Source organism: Thalassophryne amazonica, chromosome 3 (genome assembly GCF_902500255.1).
Source record: "Thalassophryne amazonica chromosome 3, fThaAma1.1, whole genome shotgun sequence".
Classification (NCBI taxonomy): Eukaryota; Metazoa; Chordata; class Actinopteri; order Batrachoidiformes; family Batrachoididae; genus Thalassophryne; species Thalassophryne amazonica.
This window is the reverse complement of record NC_047105.1, coordinates 126,936,064-126,962,332: the sequence shown is the minus strand read 5'-3', so window position 1 is coordinate 126,962,332 and position 26,269 is coordinate 126,936,064. Positions and strand designations below refer to the sequence as shown.

Here is a 26,269-nt window from a genome sequence, read left to right as displayed (position 1 = left end):
TGCACCTGTTGTGGTTAAGAGCAAAAGAATCAATGATTTGGTTCCTGTTGTTAGGGAAAATAACCTTTTCTCAAAACACAGAAAATCTCAGGTTTCCCTCATGAGTCCATGGGCAGTGCAAGATAGAATACACAGACAACAAGAATTTGAATTCAAGTTAATCCTACCAGGTTTATTAAAACAGCAGAACAGATCAGTCATCAAAAATCATTCATCTTTGTGCAAAAATGGGTTCAGAATGCATACACATCTTTAATAACGCCACAAAAGTAGCACAGCATTCTGCATCAAAATGAACACTCTTAAACTTGCAGTCCAGAAATCTGTCCGGGTGGGGCTCCCAGTCCCAAACGTCCTCGGTCTGAGTACAAAAATGTAGTAGTGTAACTCCATGATAGAGAAATAAAGTTAGTCCATAAAGCAGGCATTGTTGTTAATCCTTAATCGTCCAACGTTGTGATGTAAACAGATCTGATAATCACCCTGGGTGCAGAGGTTTACCAGCACATACACCCCCACTTTGGCTTCATGACAAGTGTAACTAATTAATAGATCAGTGTTTAAGAATCACTCTCTTCAGTTTGTTGTTACAACTCCATATGAGAACCGGTCCATGTTCAGTTCAGTTCAGAGTGACCTTATTGTATTTCTCCAGACACTCTCAAGGTTGGTTTCAGATAAGAAATAACCCAGTCATTGTTTCTCTCGGGAAGCAAAATTCTTTCACACAGTCAAATATGAGATCACTCACATTTTACAGAATACAGCACGCAGCAATTAATTTTGAACAGTACAATCATTAGCTGTACATTATTGATCAGCATAGTTCAAACATAAATGTACAAACCCTTTGATAAGAAACAGGCAACAACAATATTATTTGCAGTACACATCTTGACCTCATGACCTTTGAACATATCGTGAAACATGTCAGGCATAAGTCATGACTTTATTCAAAATGGTCAATGTCTGACATGTTTTAAACCAACATGTTACGCCCTACTTAAGCATATGTTATTTATAAAAACCTTAAACCAAAACACTTTACTGATTTGAGAGTCAAATCTGTCAGCAGTTCCACATGTTCAATATAATTCATCATAAGCACATATTTCAATCATTAATTAAACCATATCATATTGTATCATTTCAAAGCCATCATAAATCAGTTGAACACCTATCAAAGCAAAGGTATACACATTTTCATTCATGTGACATCATGATAAAACCCTTAAACACATTATGGCACAAGTATACACTCTATTCAACTTCATTCATTCAATACAATACCTAGTTCATTTAAACCAGCATGGTGTACATACTTCTAAACATTTGTTACTTTTTGAAAATAATGAACACAAAACCTTTTATTCAGTTTGGTAACTTTTAGCATTGTTAGCATGCAAAGCTAATTATGAGTAAAATAGCATATATTTTCATTTATTCTTTACACTGTCCAGAGGCCGTGTTCTCTGAGGGTTAAAATTGCCAGTAGTGACACCTGGTCACTGGTTTGTCTGTGCCTACTGCTGTTCCTCAGGTAGTTCTTTTGGCCACCCATGGATATTTTGACAGCAAAAACTGAACCATTTTAGCAACTTGAAACTACACTCACTACAGTACAATGTCATCATTGATGCTGGAAAACTTAGCTATGCCTTTGTCTCCTCGAGGCTTGACTACTGTAAGTCCCTGCTCTTTGGGATCTCTGGAAAAAACCTTCAAAAGCTTCAGTACATTCAAAACAGTGCGGCCAGAATTCTGATGAGAGTACGTAAACAAGAGCACATTACACCTATACTCCATAACCTTCACAGGCTCCCCATCACCTACAGAATCAATTTTGTGTGACCAAAAAGGGGTGAGCAGAAGCAAAGCTTATAAACGCCCACCCCCTATATACATACATACATATATACACATTACCTACCCCCAGAGCAAGCACACAGGCAACAGTGGTAAGGAAAAACTCCCTCTGATGTATCGAGGAAGAAACCTCAAGCAGACCAGACTCTAAGGGGTGACCCTCTGCTTGGGCCATGCGACAAACCATTTAACACAACACAAACTCAAATCCCATTATCATAAACATATCAAGTGAACACAGTGTCTTCATCTACATACATATTTACATACATATACAGTTTCTGTGTAGGCTCTCAGTTGTCCAGGTGGTTTCCATAGTAGAGAAGCTTGACTCTTCGACTGGACTGGGTTGCTTGACGCGAGGACGTTTCGCTTCAAATCGCAGAAGCTTCCTCAGCTAAAATTCTTGCTCTGGAAGTCTGACTTCTGTCTGACTCTTGTAGAGAAGAATAAAACAGAAGCCAACAAAAGCTGGAGGTTTAAAGTCTACCCTAAGCTCCCATGCCTGGGCAGACTGCAATAAGCTGGAGCTGGACATACTAGCCCCTGATAGCTTTGACCCCTCCTTAACAAAGGCTATAGCTGGGGCCGCCTTCCCCTTGTATTGACGTTTCCTTGTTCTCTCCTGCTCCAAAATGTCAGCAAGGACTGTCAACACTTTGTCGTGGCGCCATCTATACCTGCCCTGGGTGAGAGCTGTATGACACCCTGACAGAATGTGAGCCATTGTTCCTTTCTGCCCACAAAGCTTACATAGTGGGTCATCTCTCAACCCCCACCTATGGAGGTTGACAGGGGACGGAAGAGTGTCATAAACGGACCTCAGCATAAAGGAGATTCGGTATATCTCCAGCCTCCAGAGCTCTCTCCACGACACTTTCCGCTTAGGGAGATCCCACCGCGTCCAAGTGCCGTGGGAACCAAGCTCAACTGCTTTTGCTTTCCTTCGCTCCTCTTCCAGGTCCCTTACTTCCGCCTGGATCATGGCTCTTTTTTCCGCTGGATTGGCTTTCCCCCAAGTTTGAAAGTGGGACATTCCCAAACCCTGTCGTCCAATGCAGGGTGCTCCAATGATATCTTTGAGCATCAGATTTCCTTCCGCTAAGGCCAGAGAGGCAGAGGCCTCCCAATTACGTCCTGACCTTGTTTTTATTCCTGCTTCTCTGACCTTGCTGTCTCTAGATTCTTTGTAAATCATGGCCACTCTACATTTGGCTACATGAAACTCCTCTACCAGGGAAGAAAGGGGTAATTGCAATTGCCCTGACCTGATGTACAGCCCCACTGATGTAAAGCTTGGTGGAATACCTAACCACTTTCTCAGATGGGAGTTGATCTTCCGCTCAACCCCCACTACAGCAGTAAGGGGGGCGTCATACACCGTCAGATGCCACATCAGTCTGGGGAGCAGGCCATGTTGATATACCCATGCTTTAAATTTCCCTGGAAGTCCACATGTATCTATTTTCTCCAGCCACAGTTGTGCTTGCTTCTCAGTGGTATGGACATGATTGTGGTCCTTTAATGACTCATCATACCATTTCCCAAGATACTTGATAGGGTTATCTTTGATGGTAGGAATAGTCTCCCCTTGAATGGCCAGATTGTACTTGAAGGTGATATTCCCCTTTCTGATAATCAAGCTCCTGGATTTCTTTGGCTTGAATGTCATTTTGGCCCATGTTGCCATCTCTTCAAGCTTTACTAAGACCCACCGAGCCTGGACATGGGAGGATGTAGTGATTGTAAGGTCATTCATGTAACCTCTGATAGCTGGTTGGCGAATCCCAGAATCTATTATTGGACCTCTGGTTTCTTTTCCCCCTGCCTTGATGATGAGGTTCATGCCCATGACGAACAGGATTGGAGAGACTGTGCACCCTGTGACAATCCCTCATCCAAGGTGCTGCCACTGAGTGATGTAGTACTTTATCTTAAAGTGAAGTTTGATTCTCCCCAGGTAGGTATTAACCATTACACTAATATGCTCTGGGGTACGGTAATGTTTGAGAGCGGTCCGGATTAGATCATGGGGGATCGTCCCAAAGGCATTAGTCAGGTCCAGCCAGACCAATGTTAGATCTCTTTTCTTTGTGCTGGCCTCATGTATCAACTGACTGAGGACTCCAGTGTGTTCCAGGCACCCTGCAAAGCCTGGGATTCCTCCCTTTTGGATAGAGGTGTCAACATATCCATTATCGATCAAATATGAGGACAATCTCTTTGCCACCACAGAGAAGAAGATTTTACATTCGGTGCTGAGTAAAGAGATGGTTCTGAATTGGCCTATACTTTCTGAATCTTCCTCTTTAGGAACAAAGCAACCTTCTGCCCTCTGCCAGCTTGATGGAACAGAGCCTTTCTTCCAGACCCTCCTGAGCAGTTTCCAGAGGCGCCGAAGAAGCTTTGGACATCTCTTGTACACCCCATAAAATATTCCGCTGGGGCCAGGGGCCAAGGCAGATCTTGCTTTTCTAACCACCTCTTGGACTTCCTTCCAAGTTGGTTCGATGGTACGGAACATAATGGTAGGAGGGTCAGCTACTCCAACTTCTGGATTATCATTTAGTTGTAGGCTACTGTACGGATCACTATGTGTCTCTTTGAGGAATGCCTCCACCTCCTCTTTGGGACTAATCAGGCTCCCAGATCTTGCTTCACCAAGTTAAGTTCTGGTGAAGTTGTAGGGGTCTTTGGTAAACTGAGCCCTCCTCTTCTCTTTCTCCTTTCTCAGTTTCTTTGTTCTTTCGATCCTCCTTAACCTTTTGAGGTGTTCTCTGAGACTGCTTGTGATTTCCTTAATCCCTTCTTTTTCCTCAGGACTACTCACTTTGTATTGCCTTCTCAGATTTTCATTTCCTTTCTTAAACTGTGGATCTCCCTCTCTTGTCTATTTGTGTGCTTAATTGACTTAGTGCCCCCTTTCCTTTCCACTGTACCAAAACGCTCTTTTGCCAGATTATATGTAATCTCTATGAGAGTATTTATCTTGCGCTCAACGGTGCCTGTTGATGTGACTTCAAGAATATGATTTAGATCCGCATCAAAGGTGGCCCAAGCCTTGGTGTCTGACATTTTTGGCCACCTGACCCTCTCCTTTATGGGATCATACTCGAGTGGGTTATCTAACAATTTGGTCCTTACGAGTACACTTGGTCTTGGCCTGATGTATTTTAAGGCCCCTCAAGTTTTTACAGATTTTACCGCAGGAGCACTTTACCTCTGGTAACTTTCCAGAAAGGGTTGTTTGGATAAGCCTTCTCTGTATTGTTGGTCCTGTCCTAGCCGTAACCGTAAGATCCGTCCCATTGAGTCTCTCATCCTCCCCCCCTCTCGGGAGACTCTGGGGGTGTTGCTCATGTGTAACTTCCGTAGCTTGTTTGGTGCCCTCTTGCGAGTATTGTGCATAGGGTAGCTGGCCCAATGCACCCACGCCGGTCTTTCCCGGAGGTCAACTGTCTCTCCAGTGTCACCAACCTTTCTTGGTTGTCATCCAGCCTTTCCTGGAAGTCACTGGATTACCAGAGGTTCAGCGATAACATACATCCAAAGATGCAACTCTTCGAGTCATCTTACAATGACCGGAGCTCTCAGCCAGGGGCGGTCCTGGAGGCGGGCCGACTGGGCAGCCGCCCGGGGCGGCATCGCGGGGGGGGGGGGGGGGGGGCAGCACAACTGTGCAGGGGAAGAAAAAAAAACGGTAAAAAAAAATCCTGTCCCAAAAAAAAAAAAAAAAAAAAACCGGGGTGGGGGGGGTTGTCCTGACGGGGGGGTTTGTGGTTACAATACGCTCAACTTTTGTTCAGAATCAGCTTCTTATCACTGGTAACAACACGGCTTTCCTCTCACTCATTCTCGCAGCTTCACAGTGCTTTAAACAGTGTGGACACTGAGCGTCCACAGAGTTCAATAGCGAAGCAAAGAGTGCAGTGAACATTGGATAAATGCTGGGCTTTGTCCCGCCCATCGGACGCTCAGCGTGTCTGGGGGTGTATGGGGCAGTGGGCGGGACTTGGCTGGGCCGAACGCTCAGCTTCTGCATGATGATTGGATGATCTGTCTGAGGCTGAATCCCTTTTTGATTGACAGCGAAATGAGCGAATCAGCGATCTTTTGGTGTAAACATCCGTGGGAGCATTTTTTAATTTTCATTCTGTTCTGAGTTGAACCGGAGACTTTCCTAATCCTCTTAGCGGCATTTTCTTTGTTAAAAACGACTAGCGACAAATCTGGTGGTTGGCTCTCACTGCGGTATTGTATCACTTCCTGTTCCGGAGCACAGCAGTGTTTTTCTGTATCTGTTAGCTGTTTAATCTGCGCAGTTAGATTGATCTAGTTATCTAGATTACGATTTGTTTCCCAGTGTAATCTTTACGTGCCTTAACTGAAGCACTCCCTCTGCTGAATCACCTCTAAATTATTTACACATTATTCACTTTGCGTTTTTTTAGGAATCCACTAGCTTAGCGTAGCTACTAGCTCTTAGCCGATTTAGCATGGCGGCTTCTCCTGTCTCTCCCGCACTTTTCTGCTCTGGGTGTGAAATGTTTAGTTATTCCTCGGCCTCCTTTAGCAGTAACGGTACTTGTAATAAGTGTAGCTTATTCATAGCTTTGGAGGCCAGGCTGGGTGAATTGGAGACTCGGCTCCGCACCGTGGAAAATTCTACAGCTAGCCAGGCCCCTGTAGTCGGTGCAGACCAAGCCTTAGCCGCCGTTAGTTACCCCCTGGCATATCCCGAGCAGCCGGGAAAGCAGGCTGACTGGGTGACTGTGAGGAGGAAGCATAGCCCTAAACAGAAGCCCCGTGTACACCGCCAACCCGTTCACATCTCTAACCATTTTTCCCCACTCGACGACACACCCGCCGAGGATCAAACTCTGGTTATTGGCGACTCTGTTTTGCGAAATGTGAAGTTAGCGACACCAGCAACCATAGTCAATTGTCTTCCGGGGGTCAGAGCAGGCGACATTGAAGGAAATTTGAAACTGCTGGCTAAGGCTAAGCGTAAATTTGGTAAGATTGTAATTCACGTCGGCAGTAATGACACCCGGTTACGCCAATCAGAGGTCACTAAAATTAACATTAAATCGGTGTGTAACTTTGCAAAAACAATGTCGGACTCTGTAGTTTTCTCTGGGCCCCTCCCCAATCGGACCGGGAGTGACATGTTTAGCCGCATGTTCTCCTTGAATTGCTGGCTGTCTGAGTGGTGTCCAAAAAATGAGGTGGGCTTCATAGATAATTGGCAAAGCTTCTGGGGAAAACCTGGTCTTGTTAGGAGAGACGGCATCCATCCCACTTTGGATGGAGCAGCTCTCATTTCTAGAAATCTGGCCAATTTTCTTAAATCCTCCAAACCGTGACTATCCAGGGTTGGGACCAGGAAGCAGAGTTGTAGTCTTACACACCTCTCTGCAGCTTCTCTCCCCCTGCCATCTCCTCATTACCCCATCCCCGTAGAGACGGTGCCTGCTCCCAGACTACCAATAACCAGCAAAAATCTATTTAAGCATAAAAATTCAAAAAGAAAAAATAATATAGCACCTTCAACTGCACCACAGACTAAAACAGTTAAATGTGGTCTATTAAACATTAAGTCTCTCTCTTCTAAGTCCCTGTTGGTAAATGATATAATAATTGATCAACATATTGATTTATTCTGCCTTACAGAAACCTGGTTACAGCAGGATGAATATGTTAGTTTAAATGAGTCAACACCCCTGAGTCACACTAACTGTCAGAATGCTCATAGCATGGGCCGGGGCGGAGGATTAGCAGCAATCTTCCATTCCAGCTTATTAATTAATCAAAAACCCAGACAGAGCTTTAATTCATTTGAAAGCTTGACTCTTAGTCTTGTCCATCCAAATTGGAAGTCCCAAAAAACAGTTCTATTTGTTATTATCTATCGTCCACCTGGTCGTTACTGTGAGTTTCTCTGTGAATTTTCAGACCTTTTGTCTGACTTAGTGCTTAGCTCAGATAAGATAATTATAGTGGGCGATTTTAACATCCACACAGATGCTGAGAATGACAGCCTTAACACTGCATTTAATCTATTATTAGACTCTATTGGCTTTGCTCAAAAAGTAAATGAGTCCACCCACCACTTTAATCATATCTTAGATCTTGTTCTGACTTATGGTATGGAAATAGAAGACTTAACAGTATTCCCTGAAAACTCCCTTCTGTCTGATCATTTCTTAATAACATTTACATTTACCCTGATGGACTACCCAGCAGTGGGGAATAAGTTTCATTACACTAGAAGTCTTTCAGAAAGCACTGTAACTAGGTTTAAGGATATGATTCCTTCTTTATGTTCTCTAATGCCATATACCAACACAGTGCAGAGTAGCTACCTAAACTCTGTAAGTGAGATAGAGTATCTCGTCAATAGTTTTACATCCTCATTGAAGACAACTTTGGATGCTGTAGCTCCTCTAAAAAAGAGAGCTTTAAATCAGAAGTGCCTGACTCCGTGGTATAACTCACAAACTCGTAGCTTAAAGCAGATAACCCGTAAGTTGGAGAGGAAATGGCGTCTCACTAATTTAGAAGATCTTCACTTAGCCTGGAAAAAGAGTCTGTTGCTCTTTCTACTCATCACTAATTGAAGAAAATAAGAACAACCCCAGGTTTCTTTTCAGCACTGTAGCCAGGCTGACAAAGAGTCAGAGCTCTATTGAGCTGAGTATTCCATTAACTTTAACTAGTAATGACTTCATGACTTTCTTTGCTAACAAAATTTTAACTATTAGAGAAAAAATTACTCATAACCATCCCAAAGACGTATCGTTATCTTTGGCTGCTTTCAGTGATGCCGGTATTTGGTTAGACTCTTTCTCTCCGATTTTTCTGTCTGAGTTATTTTCATTAGTTACTTCATCCAAACCATCAACATGTTTATTAGACCCCATTCCTACCAGGCTGCTCAAGGAAGCCCTACCATTATTTAATGCTTCGATCTTAAATATGATCAATCTATCTTTATTAGTTGGCTATGTACCACAGGCTTTTAAGGTGGCAGTAATTAAACCATTACTTAAAAAGCCATCACTTGACCCAGCTATCTTAGCTAATTATAGGCCAATCTCCAACCTTCCTTTTCTCTCAAAAATTCTTGAAAGGGTAGTTGTAAAACAGCTAACTGATCATCTGCAGAGGAATGGTCTATTTGAAGAGTTTCAGTCAGGTTTTAGAATTCATCATAGTACAGAAACAGCATTAGTGAAGGTTACAAATGATCTTCTTATGGCCTCGGACAGTGGACTCATCTCTGTGCTTGTTCTGTTAGACCTCAGTGCTGCTTTTGATACTGTTGACCATAACATTTTATTACAGAGATTAGAGCATGTCATAGGTATTAAAGGCACTGCGCTGCGGTGGTTTGAATCATATTTGTCTAATAGATTACAATTTGTTCATGTAAATGGGGAATCTTCTTCACAGACTAAAGTTAATTATGGAGTTCCACAAGGTTCTGTGCTAGGACCAATTTTATTCACTTTATACATGCTTCCCTTAGGCAGTATTATTAGACGGTATGCTTAAATTTTCATTGTTACGCAGATGATACCCAGCTTTATCTATCCATGAAGCCAGAGGACACACACCAATTAGCTAAACTGCAGGATTGTCTTACAGACATAAAGACATGGATGACCTCTAATTTCCTGCTTTTAAACTCAGATAAAACTGAAGTTATTGTACTTGGCCCTACAAATCTTAGAAACATGGTGTCTAACCAGATCCTTACTCTGGATGGCATTACCCTGACCTCTAGTAAATACTGTGAGAAATCTTGGAGTCATTTTTGATCAGGATATGTCATTCAAAGCGCATATTAAACAAATATGTAGGACTGCTTTTTTGCATTTACGTAATATCTCTAAAATCAGAAAGGTCTTGTCTCAGAGTGATGCTGAAAAACTAATTCATGCATTTATTTCCTCTAGGCTGGACTATTGTAATTCATTATTATCAGGTTGTCCTAAAAGTTCCCTAAAAAGCCTTCAGTTAATTCAAAATGCTGCAGCTAGAGTACTGACGGGGACTAGAAGGAGAGAGCATATCTCACCCATATTGGCCTCTCTTCATTGGCTTCCTGTTAATTCTAGAATAGAATTTAAAATTCTTCTTCTTACTTATAAGGTTTTGAATAATCAGGTCCCATCTTATCTTAGGGACCTCGTAGTACCATATCACCCCAATAGAGCGCTTCGCTCTCAGACTGCAGGCTTACTTGTAGTTCCTAGGGTTTGTAAGAGTAGAATGGGAGGCAGAGCCTTCAGCTTTCAGGCTCCTCTCCTGTGGAACCAGCTCCCAATTCAGATCAGGGAGACAGACACCCTCTCTACTTTTAAGATTAGGCTTAAAACTTTCCTTTTTGCTAAAGCTTATAGTTAGGGCTGGATCAGGTGACCCTGAACCATCCCTTAGTTATGCTGCTATAGACGTAGACTGCTGGGGGGTTCCCATGATGCACTGTTTCTTTCTCTTTTTGCTCTGTATGCACCACCCTGCATTTAATCATTAGTGATCGATCTCTGCTCCCCTCCACAGCATGTCTTTTTCCTGGTTCTCTCCCTCAGCCCCAACCAGTCCCAGCAGAAGACTGCCCCTCCCTGAGCCTGGTTCTGCTGGAGGTTTCTTCCTGTTAAAAGGGAGTTTTTCCTTCCCACTGTAGCCAAGTGCTTGCTCACAGGGGGTCGTTTTGACCGTTGGGGTTTTACATAATTATTGTATGGCCTTGCCTTACAATATAAAGCGCCTTGGGGCAACTGTTTGTTGTGATTTGGCGCTATATAAAAAAAAATTGATTGATTGATTTCTGGTGGGGGGTTTTTTTTTGTAGCTGCTTGTGTTTGGAGACTGACTTCTATCACTCTTTCAGACTTCTATTGCAGTTTCTGTCCCTACCGAGCAGCGGGTGCTGCTGAGCTCCTCCACCGTCACAAAGCACTCACAGGCGGACACACTTCACACTAGCCTCGCGCCAGTCCCAGCTAGCGAGCTAGCTAGGTAGCAAGCTGCACATAATGGCAGACAATTTGAATGTTGTGGACCGGATTTTGGCGAAGCCATTTGATAGTCTTCCTTACGAAGAAGCCATGGCTGCTGTCATGGCTTCAGCTCTCAATGGTTTGCAGGCCAAAGTTAAAGCAATAGCCCCCAGTGCAATGTTTGTGCATTGCTATGCACACAGACTGAATCTGGTTCTGTCTCATGGGGCTAAATGCTTATCTGAGTGCAGAATATTTTTTGCATCACTCTCTGGGTTTGCCACATTTTTCTCAAAATCCACAAAGATGATGTCTTGAGTCTGCAGGCTGCTCAAGGTTGCCCAGAAATGCTCCTACTCGATGGAATTTCACATCACGGATAGTGAGCACTGTGGCAAACAATTATGATGCCCTCCTGCAAACTTTTGAGATGATCATTGCAGATAAGTCCATGGATGAAGACACATTAGACTGTGCCAATTTCTTTGTGTTTGTTATTGCAGTAGTCATTAAAACCGGAAATTTGTTCTTGAAAATAGCTGTTGTGAGTTAATTTGTGGGATTGTGGGTGTTCTGGACGAAGTTAGTGTTTTCATGGGTGGTGGGGCGGAGGTGGTGGCCATGTTAGTGTGCGCGTGGGGGTGGGGGGGGGGGGCGCAAGCAGGGGGTTTCGCCCGGGGAGTAAATCACTCTAGGACCACCACTGCTCTCAGCCAGGAGGTTGTGTCCTCAGATGGTTACCAACAATCATTGAGTGTCCTGTTGTGTGGGCCGCTGAAGAGGAGGTACTGCTGGCCACCACCACCAGAGGGCGTCCTGCCTGGAGTGCGGGCTCCAGGCACTAGGGGGCGCTGCCGCCTTGCAGGAGCAGCCAGAGTGACAGCTGTCACCCATCACCTGCGACAGCTGTCATCAATCATCTGCAGGGGTATATCAGCAGGACGGTATCTCCACCTCATCGCCGAGATATCGTTTCTACTGAGAAGGTAACGTGCTCAGCTGACTGTTTAACAGTGATCTTTGTGACTTTTGTGCTTTGCTCTGAGAGTATTTTCCAACGAGAGGTGGAGGTAACTTACCTGCCGTTCGGATTCCTGGATGCGAACGCGCCCTCCTTTAATTGTCCTTTGTTCCTCGCCAGCAGTACCAGGTCCGACACGCGGAGGCAGTGGCCACCTGGGAGTTCGGGACTTGGCGGCTCCAGTATACCCGGGGTCTGGTGGCGGAGGAAACCGTGTGGTTCCGGTTCTACTTTGGAGAGGCGTCTCCTATCTTCGAGCCTGCCCACACGACACCTGTGTGAATTTGACTTTGTCCATTATTGTAATCTGTTGTACTTGTTGTGCATATTCACAACAGTAAAGTGTGTCATTTGACCTATTCCATTGTCCGTTCATTTGTGCCCCCTGTTGTGGGTCCGTGTACTTACACTTTCCCAACATGTCCAACATTAAAAGAAATCGCTGTAAGACGTTTATTAAAAAAGAAAACGCTGTAAGACATTTATGATCGCACCACTGTCAAGATAATTCAGTGATTTTCACTCTTTCTTCAGTTCAGTTCGTTCATTCGAGATTAAAATATGAACAGTTACAAACTGTACACTCTTGTACTTGTCTGTGACTTTTTCTGTTTTAAATAAAAGATAAGCAGACAAACGTGATGTTGGTGATAGTTGTTTTGGTTTACAAGAAATAAAATTCAGCTTTTACACCAAAACAAATCCAGTTGTTTTTACAGAAAAATTCTGTCATCTGTGGTTTCCAGGGGAATTCTGTCAAAATTACAATGTATATGTAAATGGTTTTACACATACATATTTATGTAAATTTTACATATACCTGTAATTAAAAAATATTAATCTGTAATTTTGATGGCCTTTTTCATGTTGAATTGGTATGGCCATGCTGATATTACACCTTTTTTTTTAACAAATATATTAAGTCCCTTTGGCTGCTCCCATGATTTCACTCAGGGTCACCACAGCAGATGCAAGGAGGATCTGCATATTGATTTGGCACAAGCTGGACACCAGATGCCCGTCCTGCTGCAACGCCATGTTGCAGTGAAATGTGGCAGGGGTGAGGTTCAAACCAGGAACCTTTGTTACTGAAACCAAGTGCACTAAACACTTGGCCACCACCCCTGATATCTTATAGATTAATAAGCACAATAGCTTTGTGGTTAGCGCATGTTACCTCAGAGCAAGAAGGTCATTGCTTCTATCCCCACCTGTGGCCTTTCTGTGTGGAGTTTGCATGTTATCCCCATGTTTGTGTGGGTTTCCTCCGGGTGCTCCGATTTCCTCCCACATTTAAAGACATGCAAGTTAGGTGAAATGGAAACTTTAAACATGTTCAGGTCTCCCTTGCAAAAGAGATCTTGATCTCAATGGGACTAACCTGGTTAAATAAAGGTTAAATTAAAACTGCACCCTACCATCAGATATATCAACTTCATATACGTATACCTTAGCTTATCCACAATTACTACAGTAAATCTGAGGATGTTTTGTCTTTATTTAGTAGAGTTGCATAGGGGATACATTTTCTGGCAGCCACCATCTCGGCCTGCCAGAATTTGTATCCCCTATCTTTATAGCTGGTATTGCACCCTACCATCAGGTGTTTTATCTTCATTTATACTTTAGCTCTTACCCAATTCCTACAGTAAATTTCACGAAGTTTTGTCTTTATTTAGTAGAGTTGCATAGGAGATACATTTTCTGGCAGCCACCATCTGTCAGCCTGCCAGAATTTGTATCCCCGATCTTTATAGCTGATATTGCACCCTACCATCAGGTGTTTTATCTTCATTTATACTTTAGCTCCCAATTCCTACTTGAGTTAACACAGTTTTAAAAAGGAATAGTTTGGACCATGTATCATCCTTACTTATCATGTTACGGGGTAACATATGTCCCATGTCATAAAATCCAATAGATGTAGACCTTGTTTGACCTTTACTTTGGAGACTAAGCATTCACCACTGTCAAAACTATTCCATTTATTAATCCTATTAGCTCAACCAATAATTTGCATCACTTTTTACCAAAATTGGAGCAACTTTAACTTTTGACCCCTTTACAAATTGAAACTGAGCTTCACCATTCTTGCTGTTTTTATCCCGTAACGCCATATAATTCAGTCACAGATAGTCCAAACTATACCTTTTAGGAATCTTTATGATCAGGCAAATAATGTGGGATATTTTTCAATATGATTGGAGCATCTTTTAATTTTGACCTCTGTGTAATTCTTCAATTGACCCCTACCTGACCACCGACTGAAAAGTCAAGTGCCAATTTAAAAAAAAAAAAAAAAAAAAAAAAAGAGGAGTGTCTAAGGAGTATTTCTGCCGAATTTGATGCTTTTATCACCATTTGCATGATTCTGCTGCACTAGTCTGTAAGCGCTGCACTGAGTCAGTGCATGATCCCATGCCAGGGGATACAAATTCTGATGGGGATAAGTACTTTGGCACGACACTGGCGGGCGTACCGTGCCAGATCCATCTCAAGGTTCTCTCATATGCGCTCAAATCATTTTGGATCCTGTTTTGCCACCATCAGAATATGTAAATTGTGGTAAGATGGTCCACAGATAACACACGGACCGCCATCAGGTAGGTGTCCCATCTCAATGGCGCCCAGAGAATTATGAACATGTGTGTCACACTCAGGGCCGCTGGCCGATTTTGACCAACTGTGTGGACCTCTGCAGATGGCTGTCAGAACGTTTTGGAACTGAAATCCAACACCTTTCGGATGTGCGTCAATTCACAAGTCCGACACCACTCTGTGTGATTCAAACTATGTGTGACAGGGGTGTAAAAGTGGTGACTTATGTGAACAAAAAATCCACATATTTGGTGTATTTTATTACTTAAGTCCCTGTCAACACATGGCAAGAATGTGCAGGAGCCAGCCTGACATGGTAAATATTGCCAGAATCGGACACAGTCGGGAGGGAAAGAGGCGTGGTCAGCAGTGTCAGAAGTAATCCCATCTTCCACCTGTACTGGACGCAATTCTGAGCCAAATCGCATCTGATCCTTGAGACTAAATGCTTGAAACGGATTGTCATCCATCTGGCTGTGATGTTTTTTTATGCACGGCGCTGATCTGTCAGCGCGGTGGATCATCATCATGGATCACCGAGTGCACCGTCAGTGGCTGCATCAGTTTTCTGCCTACCGATGTGGCCTCACCCGGCCTGTGACATCAACGCATGGCGTCATCGCAATTCCTGCTATTCACTGGATTTAAAAAAAAAAATGACCGCTGATCCTGTAATTACAAGAAAAGATCTCATAATTACATCAGGATCTCGTAATTACGAGATCGGGCTACAGTCACTTGCCCAGTTCTGGATCATTGCCGGTTCCAGATCACTGCTGTAGTATTTGCGCCGGCATTTCTCGTAATCAGCGCGAATAAGCTAATACTTGGTACCAATGGAAAGACTGATGTTTTGTCTACAAACGACCACAAGCTCGACCGGATCCAGCCATCTTTGTGATCAGCAGAGGAATCAAAACATCCCGGTCTCCGTAGTGTGCGCGTTTCCTCACTCACTCATTCCTGCAAGTTTGAATGTAATGATCTCTAAGACATAGCAAAGGTGAGTTAGCCATTGAGTGTTTTTGATTCTAGAGTGGGAAAATACTTACTTACGTGGGTAGAAAATGTCAGTGTTATGTCTTGCTGTTTAATTGCTGCACGCATTTATCTCCGACGTGAAAATTTGCCCGTTGTGGATCACTGAAGCAGCAGCCTCGTGTCAGGACTTGTGAGCCATGTGTACTTTGGGGGTCATCTCAAAATCACGAATGGGCATGAATGTGGGAGCTTTTACTTTTTAATTCGGGAGAAATCTCACCTCCGCACTTCATTTTTTGCTTGTAAAAACTTGTAACAGTGCCTTTCAAAACGAAGTAAATTCTCATTTAATAAGTATAATTTATATCATTTTGTGTTCAAAACACATTCTCGGGCACAGTGTGTATCATTCTGCATTAGAAGGGCTCCAGCCAGATGCCAGGAATGACCCCCAAGTGAGAGTGTCGTGAACCAGAACCAGGCAAAGTGATCCATTTCCGGCAAATATTTGCACCACACATAATATGGCTTCACACTTTAAGTAGAAGGGTACTCCATCCAGACTTTTTCAGCTAGATAACATCCAAATACCCAATACAACAATACACAATAAAGGACATTCAGTTGTATTATGGCTCCGTATAGCGGGACTTTAAAAAAGGTGATCCGGAACTGGGCAACTGTCTGTATATTTATTTATTTATTTTGTGTGCGTGTACGGAAGCGTATTGCATTCACTGGATAAATAAAAAAAAAAAAATTGGACTGCTGATGTCGTAATTACGAGAAAAGATCTCGTAATTATGAGATCAGGCTATTTTTATTTATTTATTGTGTGTGTGTGTGTGTGTGTGTAATTGCTTCTGTACTTCCAGTCTCTTGGTAAAGACAAGTGTGCAAATTCCAGAGTCATAATCGAAAATCGCCCAATTTGTAACCTCCGATGCTGCACTGTGATCACACACCATGGTGCACTGAAAGTGTTGAATGAAAGTCCTCCAGTGAGGCGGGGCACGGGGCCCACAGACTGTCATGTGCCCGGGTGGGAGTGAGCCACGCTTTGTCCCTCAGTGGTCGGTGGGGCTGTGTGAGTGAAAACTAGAAGATGCCCCGCCCCGTGCTCCTCCCTGGACATTCATCCGGGAGCACTTCAGGGGAAAATCCACACGTTGTGTTTAATTCCAGTGTGGCATATGAGTAGTTCTTTTTACATATTTCTACTGTTAAATTCACAGTTCAGTTTCATTCCACATTTTACAAATTATTGTTGCTATTGAAATACTACTCTATTGTTTTTAGTTTTTGTTGTCATTTTACAATTTCACACTTTTTTTTTTTAGTGTTGTTTCACTGATTGGATCTGATTTTTACTTATTCTCGTCATTGCTGGCACCCTGGAATAGCCCTGGCGTTTTTTTAATACTTGTATTTTTATTTTTTCATCTCTGGTCTGTTTATGGTTTTACATGTACACATCAAATAAATAAATCAACTGAAAACACCGGCATCTGCCTCGGCAGGTAAATAAAAGATGAGCATCTGCTACAGTACAAAGATGCCACCGCAAGTGCTACGAGAAATACAAAAAAAACACCATCTGCTGTGACATAGATGCTACAGGAAGTGCTGAGACAAGATGCTGCTGCTACAAAATGCACCTGCTGTCTCTCCAGAGACCTGGATCAGAGCAGGTGAACGGCAGCGTTGTAAATCTGGACACCCTGTTGTCCTCAGTTTGTGTCCGTCTCTTCTATCATGTTGATCTTTCAGCATTTCTGCTGCCAAACTGTCTTCATGACAGAATCAGAAACGCCGCTGATTCAGGAAAAATGTTGTCCCCCCCCTTTAAGACACGCCTCGTTCCTCCTCCACCATCGACCTCTGACCTTACAGGTATAGCAGCAGACATCATGAACCTGTTCTAGTTAATAACCAGAGCTCATCCAGGTTTATTCTCCCACTTATTTCCCCGCACTGTGCAGGTGAGGAAAATGATGACAAACCCCAAATAAAATTCTTTACCAATCGCTGTAAATTTTATGAGTCATTTTAGTGTTTACACCATTGTGTGAATAGACTTTTGAAAGAAACCTGAAGTTCCAGCTGAAATGTTGACAATAATCTGTCAACTGTATCAGGGGACAGAAATTTACTGGAAATATTTTTGCTGAAGTTGAGGTTCTACTCCAAAATTTTAATGAGTTTAAATTTTCTTGAATGCTGTCGTTTTGGTGAATTTTTTTTCTCTCCTGCAACTTGAAAACTTGCCCAACTTTGGGGGTATATCATGAAAATTCAGTAAGGTATGTCTTCTATAATACATTCCAATTCTAAGGTAGAACTCTACTAGTGTACTCGTATATTAAGGTATTTCTAAATAGCTAAAAAAAAAAAAAAAAAAAAAAAAGAACCAGGGATGGGAGGTTGAAAAGCTTTTTTTTATCCCATGGGAACTCTCCCTACCCACCTAAGCAGCTCAAGAAAATGGACATCATGTATTTACGTGATATTTACACAATAAGGGTAATAAACAACATATATAAGAAATATAGTTACTACATAATATTACAGGAGCTACCTCCTAAAACCTAAATATTAATACAGGAGAAGATTGTAGTATGCGTATACCATGGTTTTTATTTTATCAAGGTTTTATGACCAAAAGTTAGTCTTTTGCCCAAATCTGAAATTGTGCCGTTTAGAACAAAGTTGTGATGAATCAAATAAAACCATCAGAATTAAAAATTCCAAACAAACAATGACAACAAAAATTCTAAATTTTGTGAAGAATTATGAAGTGTTTAAATTGCATCCAAAATAAGTCCATATTTTTACACATTATTAACAAGGAAGACCTGAACAGTGATTTGATCAAGCAAACAAAAAAATAATTAAAATCCATCAAGAACTAAAGAAGGGGAAAAAAAAAAATCTGAAGTGCAGTGCAGCAGCGCAGTGCAAAGCTCGCTCTGCGGTAGACGGAGGCACAAACCAGAAATGGCACAAAAACTCAGTCCCAGTGGAGAAAAAGCCACAAAGCTGACAACATTGTCATCAAAAGCCATAAAAGGCCACAAACTGGCGGTAGATGAACATAGACATAATAAGTAGATGCTGCACTGGTTGCTGAGGCGCAAGAAAGGAGGCCGTCATCTTGGACCGGTCATCACATGATTCAGTCAGAAGACACAGTGAAGGCTTGATTTTATAATCTTATTTTCTTTTTAATTTTTCTAACATAACATGTGTGAAATACCAAGTGTACCAATACTTTTGGAGGGCACTGCATCCTAAGTTTATGATGAGTGCAAAATGAGTGTGGTATTATTACTGTTTTGTTTAAGAATGTTTAATTTTCACTGTTGCTGCACTTTGTGTGAAATCAGTCATATTGTATATATCATACTGATATGACAATATTGCCATATGATAATCTGGCTGTATTGTAGAAAAAAAAAAGAAAAAAGCTTAAAAAGGCAGGGAGTTAAAAAGGGTGGAGTGCCCCCCTGAAGCTAAAAGGCAAAAACAACAATAACAAAAAATGTTTTAAAAGGCGGGGGGCCTAGGGGGGCAGAGCTCCCCCAGAAGCTGAAAGGTTTTAGCCATGCTTATGCTCCACCGAAGCATTTACTCAAATAAGTAAATAAATAAATAAAATAAGTCTGAAGGACCTAAATTACATGGTGAGATGCTGAAGAGCTTTGCTCGTCATGTCCGTGACACATCAACCTAAAACCTCCATATTTTCCCCAAAGATTACAATGTCAGCAATAAGACATTACATCATACACAGAATCAGAAAGTATCCCAGCATGCATCAGGACTCCCGACACAGACACCATCTCACACCTCGACTACTGCAACACCTTGCTGACAGGTTAAACACCATGAACATCCAAACACATCACACCTTCACACAACCTTTTAGTCAAAATCTTCTGTCACATTGAGCAACCTGTTTTATTTCTATTGGATTTCATTTTAATAGAATGCAATGGGCCCCAGACCTGGGGTCGATAGTTCCACCCTAAACAATACTGGCAGTGGATCCGAGGGCTCTCTTGGGTGGCCGGGGATGGCCTTGAGGTATTTCTTCAGGTTCTTCTTCAAAAGGCCTTTTGCCTCTAGACATGGGCCGATAACCAGTTTCCCGGTATACCGCGATATGAAAAAGCCACAGTATCAAAACCACTAAAATTTTCCATTATACCGTCCCTACGGTATGAGCGGGTTATGAGAATTCTTGACAGGCAGAGCGGAGGAAGCCGGTGCTGCCCTTTCCCTGGCACGCACCTCTGTCTCTGTTTACAAACAGGCAGCTAACGTTGGCTAGCTCTGCATCATGGCTGAAGGAGGCAAAGCTCGCACTGAACTTTTCCCTGTCTAAAAGGACCAAGTCGGCTTTTCGTTTTACAACCCCTGGCAAAAATTATGGAATCACCGGCCTCAGAGGATGTTCATTCAGTTGTTTAATTTTGTAGAAAAAAAGCAGATCACAGACATGACACAAAACTAAAGTCATTTCAAATGGCAACTTTCTGGCTTTAAGAAACACTGTAAGAAATCAAGAAAAAAATTGTGGCAGTCAGTAACGGTTACTTTTTAGACCAAGCAGAGGGAAAAAAAAAATATGGACTCACTCAATTCTGAGGAATAAATTATGGAATCACCCTGTAAATTTTCATCCCCAAAACTAACACCTGCATCAAATCAGATCTGCTCGTTAGTCTGCATCTAAAAAGGAGTGATCACACCTTGGAGAGCTGTTGCACCAAGTGGACTGACATGAATCATGGCTCCAACACAAGAGATGTCAATTGAAACAAAGGAGAGGATTATCAAACTCTTAAAAGAGGGTAAATCATCACACAATGTTGCAAAAGATGTTGGTTGTTCACAGTCAGCTGTGTCTAAACTCTGGACCAAATACAAACAACATGGGAAGGTTGTTAAAGGCAAACATACTGGTAGACCAAGGAAGACATCAAAGCGTCAAGACAGAAAACTTAAAGCAATATGTCTCAAAAATCGAAAATGCACAACAAAAAAAATGAGGAATGAATGGGAGGAAACTGGAGTCAACTTCTGTGACCGAACTGTAAGAAACCGCCTAAAGCAAATGGGATTTACATACAGCAAAGCTAAACGAAAGGCATCATTAACACCTAAACAGAAAAAAACAAGGTTACAATGGGCTAAGGAAAAGCAATTGTGGACTGTGGATGACTGGATGAAAGTCATATTCAAAGATGAATCTCGAATCTGCATTGGGCAAGGTGATGTTTGGTGCCGTTCCAATGAGATTTATAAAGATGACTGCCTGAAGAGAACATGTAAATTTCCACAGTCATTGATGATATGGGGCTGCATGTCAGGTAAAGGCACTGGGGAGATGGATGTCATTACATCATCAATAAATGCACAAGTTTACGTTGATATTTTGGACACTTTTCTTATCCCATCAATTGAAAGGATGTTTGGGGATGATGAAATCATTTTTCAAGATGATAATGCATCTTGCCATAGAGCAAAAACTGTGAAAACATTCCTTGCAAAAAGACACATCATCGTCATCGCCTGCAAATAGTCCGGATCTTACTCCAATTGAAAATCTTTGGTGGAAGTTGAAGAAAATGGTCCATGACAAGGCTCCAACCTGCAAAGCTGATCTGGCAACAGCAATTAGAGAATGTTGGAGCCAAATTGATGAAGAGTACTGTTTGTCACTCATTAAGTCCATGCCTCAGAGACTGCAAGCTGTTATAAAAGCCAGAGGTGGTGCAACAAAATACTAGTGATGTGTTGGAGCGTTCTTTTGTTTTTCATGATTCCATAATTTTTTCCTCAGAATTGTGTGATTCCATATTTTTTCCCTCTGCTTGGTCTAAAAAAAGTAAGCATTACTGACTGCCACAATTTTTTTTCCTGATTTCTTATAGTATTTCTTAAAGCCAGAAAGTTGCCATTTGAAATGACTAGTTTTGTGTCATGTCTGTGATCTGCTTTTTTTTCTACAAAATTAAACAACTGAATGAACATCCTCCGAGGCCGGTGATTCCATAATTTTTGCCAGGGGTTGTATTTTCTGCAGAATAGCCCTTCAAGCCAATAACAGTGGCAACAAAGCACCGTAGCTTTGGCCTGTTGGACACATAGCGAATCAAGACACCCGCAAAGGATTACATCAAATAAACTTTATCCCATCCTTGAAACCACTGAGAAGTACAAGCGGTGGACTCGAGTCGTGCTTGTGGTCGACCAAATTTCTCCCACAAACATGTCAAGAAGGACAAATACATCTATTCCAAGCACTTTTTTGGTGAAGCTGGGCCAATATTGAGCATCCGGAGTTCTGGACCTTATTCCAGCCACGTTTCTCGCTAAGCAAGTAATGTTTCCCACGGGGCAGAAGCTACATGTCTAAAAGAATGACTATTATTTTGGTATTTTGTCTAAAGTTATCAGTGGTTTTGTGCTCATAGCAGTAGACAGCGCGTCAATTAGTGCGCCTGAACCACGCGCGCTTCATATGCAAATAGCCATAATGTTGTTAAAGCACACTTGAAAGCTTCATAATACTGTGAAACCGCGGTATTTTTGCCCACAGTTATCATACCGCCCAAATCTCGTACCGGCCCATGCCTAGTTGCCTCCACAACTGGTATGATATTGACGACTTTCAAGGACCATGTTGTTCGCAGGTCATTTTTGAGGTTTTGGTATTTCATGAACTTTCCCCTTTCAGCTCGATTCAGGCCATAGTCATTAGGGACTGTCACATCGATGATTTTGGTTGTTTTCTCTTGCTTGTTCCAGATGACATATCAGGTAGAAAACAGGCACTTTTCCATTGGATGAGACTGGCGCTGGATCATGCTCCCAGACGTTCTCCTTTATTTCCATTTCCAGTTCCTTGCATACTTTCCAGTGGAGATATTGACAGATCTTGTTGTGTCTGGATGTATAATGTCCGTCTGCCATGAAGATCTGGCATGATGAAGTTAGATGTTTTACACTCTCAACAGCTGTATGACAGAATCAGCAATGATCATTTTGTGAAATTCCTGCCTTTTTTTTTTACCATTTGTCAAAGGTCACTGATCTGATGCTCCAACTATAATTGTTTCTCCACTGAAACAAAGTTCTCCATACAGTAGTGTTCAGAATAATAGTAGTGCTATGTGACTAAAAAGATTAATCCAGGTTTTGAGTATATATCTTATTGTTACATAGGAAACAAGGTACCAGTAGATTCAGTAGATTCTCACAAATCCAACAAGACCAAACATTCATGATATGCACACTCTTAAGGCTATGAAATTGGGCTATTAGTAAAAAAAAAGTAGAAAAGGGGGTGTTTACAATAATAGTAGCATCTGCTGTTGAGGCTACCAACTCAAAACTATAATGTTCAAACTGCTTTTTTAGCAATCCTGTGAATCACTAAACTAAGTATTTAGTTGTATAACCACAGTTTTTCATGATTTTTTTTCACATCTGCGAGGCATTAATTTTGGTGGTTTGGAACCAAGAGTTTGCTTGTTTAATAGTGTGCTTGGGGTCATTGTCTTGTTGAAACACCCATTTCAAGGGCATTGTTGGGAAGGTGTCGTAACACGGACCCACAACAGGGGGCGCAAGTGAACGGACAATGGATAAGAAAAGGAGTAACAATTTAATGTTGCGAAAGTACACAACGGAATACAAACAGAAATAACAGGTGCCAATTGTATACAAGAGGACAGTGGGCAGGCTCGAAGATAGGAGACCTCTGATGAACGAGGAGCCGGGGCCCACACCGCTTCCACCACCAACGGCCTGAAGAACACCGGAGCCGCCAAGTCCTGAATCCCCAGGTGGTCTCTGTCCTCCGTTGTCGGCCCTGGTACTGCTGGCAAAGAAGAAACAGAAGGAGGTGAGTGTGAGTCCTCACACCCAGCAACCTTTACACTCAAAGTCTCTGGGAGGGAAAACCTCCACCTCCAGATACGTTTCTCTCGTGCAGCTCCTGTTGGTCCCTCTTCTGGATCACCACAGGAATGCGGCTGCACACAGAACAAAGTTTAGACAATCGATAAGTCAGCAGAGAAATTACCTTTGTGGTAGATGATTTCTCGGCGAGGAGGTGGAGTTGTGATCCGCTTCTTGTAAGGAGGTTAATGAGAGACAGCTGGTGAGGTTGACAGGTGACAGCTGTCACTTCCAATAGCTCTGGCGCCCTCTCATGCTTGAAGCCCGCACTCCAAGCAGGGCGCCGACTGGTGGTGGTGGGCCAGCAGTACCTCCTCTTCAGCGGCCCACATAACAGGCATGTCCTCTTCAGCATAAGACAACATGATCTCTTCAAGTATTTTGACATATCCAAAGTGATCCATGATACCTACAGCCTAAAATAATGTTGTCCATTCGGCTGCTCCCGTTTTTGTTCAGGGTCGCCACAGCAGATAGATCCGCATTGGTACTTGGCACAAGTTTTACGCCGGATGCCCTTCCTGACGCAACTCCAATGTTACCTGGAGAAACACACACAGCCGCTGGTGTTCCAAAGAGGTCTCCCATCCAAGTACTAACCAGATGCCATACTGCTTAGCTTCTGAGATCTGACGGGATCAGGCTGACACAGAACAGACCGGCTGCACTTTCTTTGCCTTGTAATTTACCCCAAACAAAATACAGCGAAAGTGCCATGTTTCTGATGGGGACATACAGTAGTGTTCAGAATAATAGTAGTGCTATGTGACTTAAAAGATTAATCCAGGTTTTGAGTATATTTCGTATTGTTACATGGGAAACAAGGTACCAGTAGATTCTCGCAAATCCAGCAAGACCAAGCCTTCATGATATGTACACTCTTAAGGCTATGAAATTGGGCTATTAGTAAAAAAAAGTAGAAAAGGGGGTGTTCACGTAGTAGAATCTGCTTTTGACGCTACAAACTCAAAACTATTATGTTCAAACTGCTTTTTTAGCAATCCTGTGAATCACTAAACTAGTATTTAGTTGTATAACCACAGTTTTTCATGATTTCTTCACATCTGCGAGGCATTAATTTTGTTGGTTTGGAACCAAGATTTTGCTTGTTTACTAGTGTGCTTGGGGTCACTGTCTTGTTGAAACATCCATTTCAAGGGCATGTCCTCTCAGGCAACATGACCTCTTCAAGTATTTTTACATATCCAAACTGGTCCATGATATCTGGTATGCAATATATAGGCCCAACACCATAGTAGGAGAAACATGCCCATATCATGATGCTTGCACCACCGTGCTTCACTGTCTTCACTGTGAACTGTGACTTGAATTCAGAGTTTGGGGGTCGTCTCACAAACTGCCTGTGGCCCTTGGACCCAAAAAGAACAGTTTTACTCTCATCGGTCCACATAATATTCCTCCATTTCTCTTTAGGCCAGTTGATGTGTTCTTTGGCAAATTGTAACCTCTTCTGCACGTCTTTTATTTAACAGAGGGACTTTGCGGGGGATTCTTGCAAATAAATTAGCTTCACACAGGCGTCTTCTAACTGTCACAGCACTTACAGGTAACTCCAGACTGTCTTTGATCATCCTGGAGCTGATCAATGGGTGAGCCTTTGCCATTCTGGTTATTCTTCTATCCATTTTGATGGTTGTTTTCCATTTTCTTCCACGCGTCTGTTTTTTTTTGTTTTTTTTGGGCCATTTTAAAGCATTGGAGGTCATTGTAGATGAACAGCCTATAATTTTTTGCACCTGCGTATAAGTGTTCCCCTCTCCAATCAACTTTTTAAATCAAACTACGCTGTTCTTCTGAACAATGTCTTTAACGTCCCATTTTCCTCAGGCTTTCAAAGAGAAAAGCATGTTCAACAGGTGCTGGCTTCATCCTTAAATAGAGGACACCTGATTCACGCTATTTGTTCCACAAAATTGACGAACTCACTAACTGAATGCCACACTACTACTATTGTGAACACCCCCTTTTCTGCTTTTTTTTACTAATAGCCCAATTTCATAGCCTTAAGAATGTGCATATCATGAATGCTTGGTCTTGTTGGATTTGTGAGAATCTACTGGTACCTTGTTTCCCATGTAACAATAAGAAATATACTCAAAACCTGGATTAATCTTTTTAGTCACATAGCACTACTATTATTCTGAACACTACTGTATGTAAGCCACTGTATAGACCCTTCTTTGTGTTCTTTTTCCAGTTCTTAGAATCATCCAGCCCCTTTGTACTGTTTTGATCTGTCCATTCAATGTTTTCTTTCTTTTGCTGTATTGTTCTCTGGTCTGTCTTCTCTGTTGCAGGTGTCAGATCATTGCTTTCTCTCTCTTCTAAAAGGTTTTCTGCCAATTTAATAATGGAGGTCTATTGTGACAAGGTCTTACTGTGATGCTGCGTTACCTTTTCATAATTTCTTCTTCAGAGCTCTTTAAGTACTGTCCAATACTTATTATTGATGCTCTGTAGGCCTGATTGATTTCAGTGAGACATGGTCTGGGATTATTATTTGTCCGTCTGTTTGGTTTAGGGTGATGGCGGTGTTCCACTTGTTCATTTGTGTCCTCAGGAAAGATCTTAGAGTCCAAAGCACCTCATGATCCAGGAGTGTGGCACGCAGTCAAATGCCTTTTTGTAATCAATCAAAGCAGTGTTAAGGTTTCTTCTCCTTTTTTTCAGTCCTTCAGGGTAGCTTTATTTATCAATAACTGATGTTTCATTCTTAATCTTTTCTTCATGCAACCTTACTGTTCATTTTCCAGGGAGCCACCACTGTCAAGATGTTCATAAATTGCATCGGCTATAATTCCTG

General features: G+C 42.2%; 2 long non-coding RNA genes across 2 annotated transcripts in view; one reads left to right on the top strand and one right to left on the bottom strand.

The window, feature by feature from the left end:
• The window catches only part of LOC117507598, a 103,465-nt gene extending 84,061 nt beyond the window's left edge, over positions 1-19,404 (top strand). The window contains exon 3 of the long non-coding RNA XR_004559783.1: positions 19,296-19,404. This is a non-coding gene — a long non-coding RNA (uncharacterized LOC117507598). The remainder of the gene's footprint in view (positions 1-19,295) is intronic.
• On the bottom strand, positions 16,867-26,031 carry LOC117507590. Its single transcript, XR_004559775.1, has 3 exons — positions 25,949-26,031; positions 24,758-24,769; positions 16,867-16,879 (listed from the first exon to the last, which is right to left on the bottom strand). It is a non-coding gene; the product is annotated as an uncharacterized LOC117507590 (long non-coding RNA).
• Positions 26,032-26,269: the final 238 nt, after the last annotated feature.